The sequence below is a fragment of the Zingiber officinale genome, chromosome 1B (genome assembly GCF_018446385.1).
Source record: "Zingiber officinale cultivar Zhangliang chromosome 1B, Zo_v1.1, whole genome shotgun sequence".
NCBI classification, from domain to species: Eukaryota; Viridiplantae; Streptophyta; class Magnoliopsida; order Zingiberales; family Zingiberaceae; genus Zingiber; species Zingiber officinale.
This window is the reverse complement of record NC_055986.1, coordinates 152184640-152196231: the sequence shown is the minus strand read 5'-3', so window position 1 is coordinate 152196231 and position 11592 is coordinate 152184640. Positions and strand designations below refer to the sequence as shown.

The window sequence follows — 11592 nt, the reverse complement described above, 5'->3', positions numbered from 1 at the left end:
AGAGCAACATTGAATAGAACCCAGAAATTTCCTCAAATCCAGACTATACAGCTATTTTTGGAACATATCATTCTCGACTTAAATTCACACAAAACCAAACCTCATCAAGTTAAAACCATACCAATTCCACAGCAATTTGGAAAGTAAAAGAAGAGGTTCAATGACATTAGTAAGAAGCACAGAGGAAAGAAAATATCATTGTTTCAATTCAAGTCCATCCAGTGATTTCAATGTCATAAGAAACCAGAGCTTCACCATTCAAATCATAAAGCATCAGCAATCACCAAATCCAATCGAACATAGCCAAGCATTAGAAAAGAGGAGACACCATTCAAACCAAACGAAACCACCAAGAACCCTATTCAGAAACTCAATCCATGAAGAGAAATCCTCCACAATACTGTAATCCATCACAATCTTCCTATTCCAAGCAAAGAACAGGAGAATCGCGAGATGAAACCAAGAATCCATGGAAACTCTAAATTGAAAATCATTCAACCCCACCGAGTATCCTTGGCATGCTTATCAAACTCACCTAAGCTCCCATCCCCTACCCTATGGACCTCACATCATCATATAAACATGTACTTGTCGTTCCCTTCTCGTGTCGCCGTCGAAATCCCTAGCCTTGTGATGTCGCGCCGACAGGTAGTGTGCGTAGGCCTCTGCGTTGAAGCATATAATATGTAATTTTAAATTTGGCATTAAGTGAAATTACCTTTTTATCCTTCTCCCCCTCAATTTGTTGTATGCTTGCTCTATCAGCGGTTAGTCCAATCAGAGCCTCCTGCTCTGATACCAATTGTAGGATCGATGCATGTCAATAGAGGGGAGTGAATATCGATCGTCTTTTTTATATACTTTCTTTTCACATTTTGTCATGTTCTTTTCTACAGAGTTAGTTAGTAGCAGTGGAAATAATAAATCAAATAATAAGAAAGAACACACAGGATTTACTTGGTTCCCAACTCCCCAAGATCAGTACATCCAAGGCATAATCACGGGAGGCGCCCATCCACTAATGGTCTCTTTTTGGGATGCTTTCCAAAGGTAGAGAAACTCATCTTACAGTTTAAAATTCAAGCACAAATAATAATAAATTAAATACAACTTGAAATAATCAAACCAAACAAAAGATGACGGACGATCTGGAAGTCTTGAGTGCAACACACCCTTCCTTGAGCTTCCCCAATTGCAGAGCTTTGTAGCACGTTCGTATGAACGTAAAGATGAAGAGTAGGATGAAATAATTGTTGTATTGAACATAGAGCCTTCATCTCCTTTTATAGAGTTGGATCGGATCCTTGTCTGGATCAACTCTTATCTGGATAAAGCTATATCTGGATGAAGTCTTATCTCTATCAACATCATCTAGCTTATCCTCATCCTGATTCAAATCATAAAGATGATCTTTTGCCACACATCTTCCATGTCAATATTTCTGACAACACAACAATCTAGACCCAACCCAGTCAGTCTACTGAACCGTTGATTTGATTTCTTGAACTAGTTTAGTCCGATTCAACTCGAGTCAAGTCCGGTTCACCCATTTGCATTTGTCTACTAACTGTTTTGCTTCTAGCTTCAAATTTATGCAAAATAATCATACAAACACAAACAAGCAACCTGTCCTATATCTGTAAGTTTACCTAACCTACTAGGCTTAGCTTTTGCTTGGAGGTCCCTCCTCCAAGTCTACCACCTAAGAGTCAATCCCTTATGATCAAGTCACACTCCTGTAAGTCTACTTGACCTACTAGGCTTCATGCTTGGACTGTATCCAAGACTTTACCATTATCTAGGGTTACCTCCCCCTAGGATTTTCACTGTTTAGCTTCATTCATCAAGACTTCCACCACCTAAGGTTACCTCTCCCTAGGATTTTCACCATCTAGTTTCACTCACTAGGGCCTAGCTTCACTCACTAGGACTTCCACCACCGAAGGTTACCTCCCCCTAAGATTTTCACCACCTAACTTCACTCACTAGGGCCTAGCTTCACTCACTAAGACTTTCATCACCTAAGGTTACTTCCCCCAATGATTTCCACTTCCTAGCTTCACTTACTAAAACTTACCCTTGCTTAACTAAGTTAGCACTTTTGCTAGTCATTTAGTCCTGACTAGACTTCTCTCTTCCAAATATTAAGTCATGTTTGAATTAATCCTTGTCAAACTGACCAGACTTAGGTATACTATTAAGTATCAAAACCTTGGAAGCTAATTGCACTAACATAATCGATCAACTTAAAGATCATTCCATCGACTGATCCATTCTGTCGATTGAACCTTTTATCCATCGACTAATCATCACTCCCTTCCTTATTTACTTTGATCTGATCTGTTCAATCCCATAAATCATGCTATTCGGTCAATTGAATAACTTTATCGGTTGATAGAACCCAGATACTTTCCTACCCTTTATGACTTGATCTGATCTTCACTTCCCTTTGATCTGTCGAGTAATCCTACTTATCGATCGATGGAACCTCAACGTTTACTTCATGATTCGATCTGATCATTTGTCCTTTCCATATTTGATCGGTCAACTGATCATGCTTATCAATCAATAGAATAACTTTACCATATTTACGGGACCTCAATCTTATCCCTACCAATCCATCCTAATTGATCAACTGAAACTTCATGTTCAGTTTAGCGAACCCTTAATCAATTCGAACCTTTATTTTTCTACAAAATAAAGTTAGCATAAGTAGAATAATAATAGTAGTCCTGCAAAATAGAGTTAGATAATATAATGAATGAGTAGCTGTTACGAATTGTAAGTACACAATTACGTCGTCAGTAATAAAAAAATATCAATTCCACAGGGACTGTTGATTAAGCACTAGCTAACTTCGCACGGTGAATTATCTAGACAAATGAAAGGTTGGTTGAGAAAGAGAGTAAGAGAAAGTTAAGGAGAAGGAGGGAGAGAAGGAATAAGAGAGTATAAAGAGTAGAGAAAGAGGGAGAGTTGGATTTGGGGATGGATAAATACTAGGATTTTGATTTCACCATGATACTAGTTAATGTCCCTATGCATTGTTCATCTACCTAACTCTATGCTTACACTTGTATAGGGATTCTAACTAAAGTTTGTTACAACCCCGCACAAGTTGCACCGAAGAGTCTACCCGAGTCCTAACGTCATTAAGTAAAGAAGTAACTCTAGAAAGTCCAATTAAAGGGTTACCCTTTGTCACAGGACCCCCAATCATACGATCATAGAGTTATCTAATGTACTTCCTAATGGTAGCACTGGAGTATCCACTCCAATTGGAAAGCCCTGACAAAAATTAGTCCCTATGTTAAGATCTTTTCACTCTAGAAAGTGGATAAGTATCGATGCCCTTTGCCACTAAGGGCATAATATGTTCGGCTGGATGGGTATCCTCTGTCAGTAAGGATCTCCTGATTATCCAGTCTAGTAGTGTTACATACCATAAGTGCACAATTACGTCATCAATAATACAAAAGATATCAAACTCACAGAGACTGAATATAAGCACTAGCTATCGCTCACATAGAATTAGCTAAACTATCAATGATCGATAGTTATCTATTGAGAAGGAAAGATGAAACCTAGAAGGAAGATGAAAGAGTTAGAGGTAAAGTTATTTATCTCAGTTTGGGGAGTATTCTAGGAGTTCGGTTTCGTTGTGGTGTGTACTAATGTGTCATGATCTACCATTTTCCTATCTTCAATTAACGTGCCCTTATAGGAAGTTAGAGTCATTATCTCTAAGTATTAAATGGAGATAATTTCTGTGAAATCCAGAAATGATTAACCCTTATCACGAGGGCACCTAGGTCATAGATCACAAGAATACATGACTAGTTAATAACAATAAAGATAAAGATATAAGTTCAGTACGATTTCTTACTTCCTTATGAAGGAGTTTCTTCTCCTTTCAAGAGAATATCCTAGACGCCCATGAATCGGTTATCCTTGTCACTAGAGCCTCTCAGATATACAATCTAAAGTACTCTCCCTACGAGATTCACAATTCCAATACAAACATTTAATCTACATGGCAATCAAATGCGAGCAATTCTCATGCATGCCAAATAGAATAGATATAAGAGCAAGTCAACATCACATAATAGGTAAAAGGCATAAACATGAGTTGTTACATCGTACCCTTAACCACAAGTACTCTCTAATCCTAGAACAATGAATCTACTACATAGACGAAAGAGGAGAACCCAAAGACATCATGATATACAACATTCAATTCCAAATTAAGAGAAGGAAGGAAGAGAAAAGTGATCCTTGGATCCAACCCTTTGCTTCCGGAGTTGATGTGATTATGAAGACACCCTCGGATCGTCGAACAGAGGTCCGAGATGATGTGGAACAACACTAAGGTGATCTTTCTTTGAATGACCACCTCCTCACTTGAGAAGAAGTTTAGAACCCCTTTTATAGGGTAGGGCAAGGGGATGACACGACCCATGCCACGATCGTGCAGGATCGCACGGCCAACTCCTTCTTGGCTGTGGGTTAAGTGACACGGCCGTGTGAGATCCACATGGCCATGTTCTTCTCTAGCTCTGGATGCTTCACACGGCCATGTAGGGTCACACGAACATGTTCTCCTTCTACTCTGGATATGTTGCACGACCGTGTAGGGTCACATGGACAGTTTCGCTTAGCCTTCTGCTTTTCTCTCGGGTACGTCGACGATCACCGTTTTTGCTCCAAAAGTTATCCCTGCCAACATAAATGCACACAGAGCAGATCTCCGAAATAGAAGAGTAATTATGCTGTAAACATGATAAGGAGTGTAAGAATGCATAAATCCATCATGAATAAAATACGTGACTATGCATCGAAACATGCATAAAAGATTATAAGATCTACGCACATCAAGTAGCAACCTTAATATAGAGACGAATCAATCACAATCCACATGCATCTACCATACACACATTTCGTCAAACATATACAAGGCACAAAACACATAGATCATGGCATAAACACTTCATTGAATAAGAAAATATCCAAATACATAGTTCATACATCTACAATCACATCATAGCTACTTCCTACATCCTAGATCTAGAAATCTACTCCATAGCAAAGGAAATACAACCAAAGATGAAGAAAGAAGCAAACTACAACCCAATATAAAGAAGTAGAGAGAGGAGAGTGCTTATCCTTGAAGTGTGGCGTCTTTGGAGGTGTTCCCTTGCTTTGGAATTGGACGGATGGCAAAGATGAGGCTTCTAGGGTTCTCCCAAGGGGGAGAACCCTTCTCTAAGGAATTGAGGGTGAGCCCCAAGTCAAAGATTCTCAAAAAGGGAGAAAATGCCCCTTTAATAGGGTTGGGCACAACCCTTGCACGGGCCATGACATGGCCGTGTGAATTCACACGGTCAAGTTCTTATTGGCCTCTGGTCAGATGACACGGCCGTGTGGTTTCACATGGTCATGCTCCTCTTTGTCTCTGGATGGATGGAACGATCGTGTCAGATCACACGGTCGTGTGTTGCTCCTCCTCTAGTCCGGTGGCACGACCATATGGTCCACACGGTCAAAGTCTTTTTCTTCTCTGGAACTTCCACACGACCTATGTGGATTGACACGACCATGTGGAATTTACACACCCCTTCCATGACCCTTGGCATGGCTTTGCATGGCTATTTCTCATTGCAATGTCTTTTAGATCATCAAGATGGGATTTTCTCTAGTTAAAGTCTTTAGAAAAGTTATAGATCTTGAAGTTATCTACATTTTGATATAAAGAACAGTTGCAACTCTAACCAAGCACAAATTTATGGTCATTTTAATTTCAGTCCGCAGTGCTGAAAATTTCACACAGCCTCCACACAGCCGTGTGGATTCCACACAACCTCCACACGACCTCCACACAGCCTTCACACGACCATGTGGATTCCACACGGCTAGAACATGGGAAAAACTCGATTTTAGCATGCCCGTGTGAGTTCCATAAGGCCCAGACACTTTTGAAGCTCTAGATTCCATTTAAGCTCGATTTTTGCTCCAAATCGCATCCTATCAATCAAAATAAGCAAAAAGTGGATCTCTTAATAAAAAGAGTAGAAATATGACATTATAATAAAATAGGGTTCAATAAACATAGATTATGCTAATGAAAATAAGTAGATATGCGTTAAAGTATGCACAAAAGTGTGCATAATCTACGTACATCACACTCCCAGACTTAAACGTTTGCTTATCCTCAAGCAAAAACTGCAATCTGGATTTATGTGTGTAGATGGCATGTAATAATCCCTAGTGAATTAATATAAACCTATCATATAGTTTCATTGATGAGCATGATACAAAAATTGTTTGAGTGTGGCCTAAGTAGAAGTTTTCCTTACTCAGTGCAATGAGTGACTTAACTTTCTCAAGTGTCAATCTCTAAGCCTAGTCAATTTTTCATTTAATTATGTTCCTCGTACTTCCGACGATAGATACTTACCTGTCACACGCAAGATTCGTCCCTCACAAAAAAATGCTATGCACCGTTTACAAAGGTCTCAAAAGAATACTTAATATCAAGAGAAACATAGCATTCATTTTCCCAGTAACTTAACTCGATCTCAAAGGGTTGAACTAGTTTCCACTCATGATAATTATTTTTTATCCCTTATTATATTTTTTCTTTGAATGTTTGCAAAGTATCAAACTTGAAAAAAAACCTTCATATTTTTTTTAGGGATTAACTTTTTCAAATGAGTTTGCATGATCTGAGTTTATCCAATAACCAAAATGTAGTTGAGAGGTTACCATAGAAGCAAGAGTATTAATCTGGTTCTATGAATCATGACTATTTTAAAAAGTATCTACCATCAAAGTCAAGCATAATATGAAGAGATCCTAAAACTAGGCCAATATTCAAATTCTTCTAGTAATAACAATGATCATTTCATGCTACTATTGATAAGAAAATATAGATCAATAGACAAATATAAAATTAAGCACTAGTTAACTTCATAATATCCCAACATTTGCATTTATGTGCTGTGTTCAAGTGTTACATCTTGCAATCACTTAAAAAAATGATGAAAAAAATAAAAAATATATAAATGAATAAGAGATATAAAAAATAGTTGTCGTGGGTGGAAACTAGTAAGTTTCCCCTTTGAGACCAAGTTAGGTTACTGGGGAAATAACTGCTATGTTTCTCTTGATATCAAGCACACCTTTGAGATCTTGGGTAGATTGAGAATGATGAACCAAACGTGTGGTAGGTAAGTGTTTATCGTTGGGAGCATAAGGAATATGGTTCTATGATGACTTGACTAGGCTTAGGGATTGAAACTTGATAAACATAGGTCACCATCGCACTAAGCACGGAGGACTACTAATTAGGTCATACTCAAACTACTTTTGTATCTTGCTCACCAATGAAATCATTTGAAAGGATTAGATTGACTTGCTAGAGATTATGATGCACTATTTAACTACATGAGTTTAGATGCAGTTTTTGCTTGAGAACAAGTAAAGGTTTAAGTCTAAGGGTGTGATGTACGTAGATTATATACACTTTTATGCATGTCTTGACACACATCTACTTGTATTTCATGAGTATAATCTATGTTTATTGCACCCTATTTTATTATAATATCATACTTCATTATATTCTGTTTAGATATATGCTCTTTGCATATTTTGATTGACAGGACACATATTGGAGCGAAAATAGAGTAAAAACGCACACGAGCACAATTTTAGAAGAAATCAAGCCAAGGCTGTGTGACCCCCACGACCGTGCTCCCCCACCAGAGGCAAATCAAGCCATGACCATATGAGCCACATGGCTGTGTCAATATGCTATGGCCAGGCAGCACACGGTCGTGCCATATGGCACGACCATGCCAACTTTCCAAAGGCGAAGAAGGCCACAACCGTGTGAATCCACACGGTTGTGTGACTTTGGCAGAGAAGAAGAAGGCCACGGCCGTGTGACCCACACGGCCGTGTGACTGAACCCAAGAGGAAGTCTGATAAGGCCATGTGGATTTCACACGGCCGTGTCACGCCAAAATAGAGCTGTGCTGAATTCTGGACAAATTGCAGACTGATCGTAAAATGATTATAACTTTGTGGTCGGTTGGAGTTTTGAGCTGTTCTTTATACTGAAACGTAGCTAACTTCAATATCTATAACTTTTATTCAGATCCAACAGAGTGATAGCATTGTCTACCCATGCTAAATGGTATGGTCGTGCCTCCCAACCGCGGGTTCATCTAGACCTCTGCCCAGACTGCAGACCAAACTTTGAACCATCATAACTTTCAGCTTGGTTGGAGCCAAGGCTTGATCCAAATATAAGATTGTAGATAATTTTAAGAGATATAACTTTAGTTCAGGGTGAATTATGAGAACACCTGGGTTAATGGGTGAAAAATCTGGTTTACCTGGTTTTTTGGGGTGGTTTGGAGGAAGTATAAAAGGGTCAAGAACATCATTCTTTGACTCATCTTAGGTTTGGGACTTCGTCCCTCTCCTTGGGGAAGGGTTCTCCCCTTAGGGGGAAATCCTAGAGCTTCATTCACTTCCATCCCTTGACAATCCGTACATCTCCAAAGTAAGGAGACATCCCCAAGACATCGAAAACATCGGCAAGCATCTCTTCTTCCCCTTCTTCTCACATCTAGGGTTGTAAGTATGTTTTACTTTATATTTTGGGGTTGTTCTTCCTTTACAATGGAGTAGATCTTCTTTCTAGGATTAGGGAGTATTTTTAATGTGATATAGATATAAAACTATGTGGATTTGTCATGTTTCTATTCAATGACTTGTTAATGCCTTATTCATGTTTGATGAAATGTGTGTGTAAAGCTTATATATATCTTTTGCATGTTTTATCAAATGATTGTGTATAATTATTAATCCCATAGAGGGAATACACTAGATTGTATGATCAGGGGGTGCTAGTTATAGGATGCTCCGCTAATGGACGTCTAGGGTATCATCTTAAAAGGAGAAACAAATATCCACAAGGAAGTAGGGGATCGGACATAATCACTATTTCTATTTCTATGTTATTGTGTGTTAGTGTGTTTCTGTGTTGTATGACCGAGGGGCGTTAGTGACAGGTTGCCCCGCTAACAAACTTCATAGGAATCACTTCCATTTAGTATCATAGGACATGGAGTAGGAGATCATGCCGGCTTATCCACTGCAGGGGAGAGTCGGTAATGCATCTAACTTCCTACAAGAACATGAATATAGAGGATAAAAACTAAGCAATCTATGTAACATCACCTAGCATCACATGAAAACCAAAATTCTAGAATCGCACCTCAAACCATCTCTCACATCCTCTTAGCTCAACCCCTCTCAAGATTCACCATCTCTTCTCTCTTCTCTTTCTCTTACTTTCTGTTCCAATCAATCTTACGTTTGTCTATATAATTCAGCATGCGAAGTTAACTAGTGCTTAATCAACAGTCTCTATGGGATCAATAATCTTTTTATTACTGACGATGAAATCATGCACTTACGATTGCATAACAAGTTTTTGGCATCATTGCGGGGGACTATTTTCGATTAACATTAGTTGATTAGCATACGAGTTACTATAGACATTTTTCTTTTTTTTTTCCTTTTATTTCTTGTTTCCATTATGCACTTTCTTTCTTGCAATTTAAATTCTACATTTTTCTTTCTTGTTTTTCTTACAGCATTTTATTTCTTGTTTGTTATTCTTCATTTTTGTTTTTCTCCTCATAATTTTTTTAGATATCCATGAGCACTAACATGTCAAGCAGACCTATGAGAGAATTTTCTCACCTATTCCCGTAAGATTTTTATCTCTGATTGTGCAACCTCATATTGAAGTAGAAAGTTTCCAACTAGACCTAGAGTTAATTACTATGATACAAGGTCATAAATTTGGAGGAGAAGTATCAAAAAGTCCTTATCTGCACCTTGAGACATTTCTAGAGCTTTGTGATATGGTGAACTGTGAAGGAGTGTCACCGGATATAGTTCGATTGATGGCATTTCCTTTCAATATTAAGGATAAAGCAAGGATTTGGTTATATTCTCTCCGTCCTCAAAGCATTACAAGTTGGGAACAATTGGAGCAGCAATTTCTAATCATTTTTTCCCCCAAGCAGAACAGTGTCTATGGGGAATTGCATTACCAATTTTGCTTAGACAGATGGAGAGTCATTATTTGAAGCATGGGATAGATTCAAAAGTTTACAAAGACAATGCCCTCATGATAGTTTAGAAAAATGGCTGACCTTGCACATATTTTATAGGAAAATTTCTTTCTTAGACAAATATTTATTGGATTCATCAACTGGAGGTTCTTTTATGAACTAGAGTGTGGATGAAGCATATACATTAATTGATCAAGTGGCATTGAATCTCTATGAATGGTCGAACAAATGATGGATGAAATCTCCCTCAAAAATTCAAGAAGTGCAAACCATGATGACAAAAGAGTCTGTTAAACAAATTGCAGTTCAACCACCCAAGAATTTTAAAATTCATAAGTCACAGAATGAGGGGCCCAAACAGTTGGAGGCAAAGATTGATAGCATAGCTTCAAAATGATTCAAACATGATCTCCCTCCTACATAGACAAGGTCTAGTGAACATCATAATGACATTGAGTTGAGAGGTGAAAAGACTCATCAAGAACTTCTGAAAAAGGACTTGTATAGAATTGAGTAGAAGAATAATAGAAGACCACAAAAACTCAGTTCTCCACTAGTACCTTTCCCTCAACAATTGATCACACCAATACTAGATAAGCAAGTTGGACCTCCTCAAGCTCAAAGGGAATATGAGAAAAAGGAAGTTCAATCTTTCCCAAGACCTTCACTAAGGGTTCATTTTCCACAAAGGCTAGTGAAGGTCAATGAAAACAAAGATTTTAAAAAATTTCGTGATTCTAATATGGTTGAGTGCAGATTTCTAGCCTTAAACTGCTTTAACCTGATCACGGGGTCCTGATCTGGTCTTAAAAAAGATGTCGGAGTGTTCTGAACTAAGGTATCCTGACCAGGCATTTCACACCCGACCGGTAATATCTCCCGATCTAAACCCGACCGGTAATACCTCCCGATCTAAAATCTTATAAAATACTAACTTAAGTACGATAGGTTTGGAGGTAGTTAGCGCTCTAGGGACGGTCTAGTTTCCTACCCTAAGCGTCCTACAGATAATAGGCACCCGAAGCTAACCTTTTGATGACTTTGTATGGGGCATCCTACTGTGGTGCCAACTTGGTCACCTCCCCTACGGGCTTTGTCCTCTTCCAGACTAAGTCCCCTTCTTCGAAGAACTCGGGCACAACTCTTCTATCATAGTTTTGGCGCATCCTTTGCTGATATGTCGTTAAGCGAGCAGCTGTGCGTTCATGAATTTCACTGATCAAATCCAATTCTGAAAGTCGCCGCTCAGTGTTTCCTTCGTCATATAGCAGTCTTCTCACTGAGGGCACCCTAACTTCTATGGGCACCACAGCCTCATTACTGTAAACCAAGTGAAATGGGATGAGTCCTATGCTTTTGTTGGATCGAGACGCGCTAGAGGGGGGGTGAATAGCGCTCGCGGCTATTTTGTTCGACTATCGGAATCGTAAAACGTTCGTAG

General features: G+C 38.8%; 1 non-coding gene across 1 annotated transcript; it reads right to left on the bottom strand.

Annotated features, from left to right (window-relative positions):
- Positions 1–10108: 10108 nt before the first annotated feature.
- Positions 10109–10213, bottom strand: LOC121994468. Its single transcript, XR_006115735.1, has one exon. It is a non-coding gene; the product is annotated as a small nucleolar RNA R71 (small nucleolar RNA).
- Between the last annotated feature and the right edge of the window lie 1379 nt (positions 10214–11592).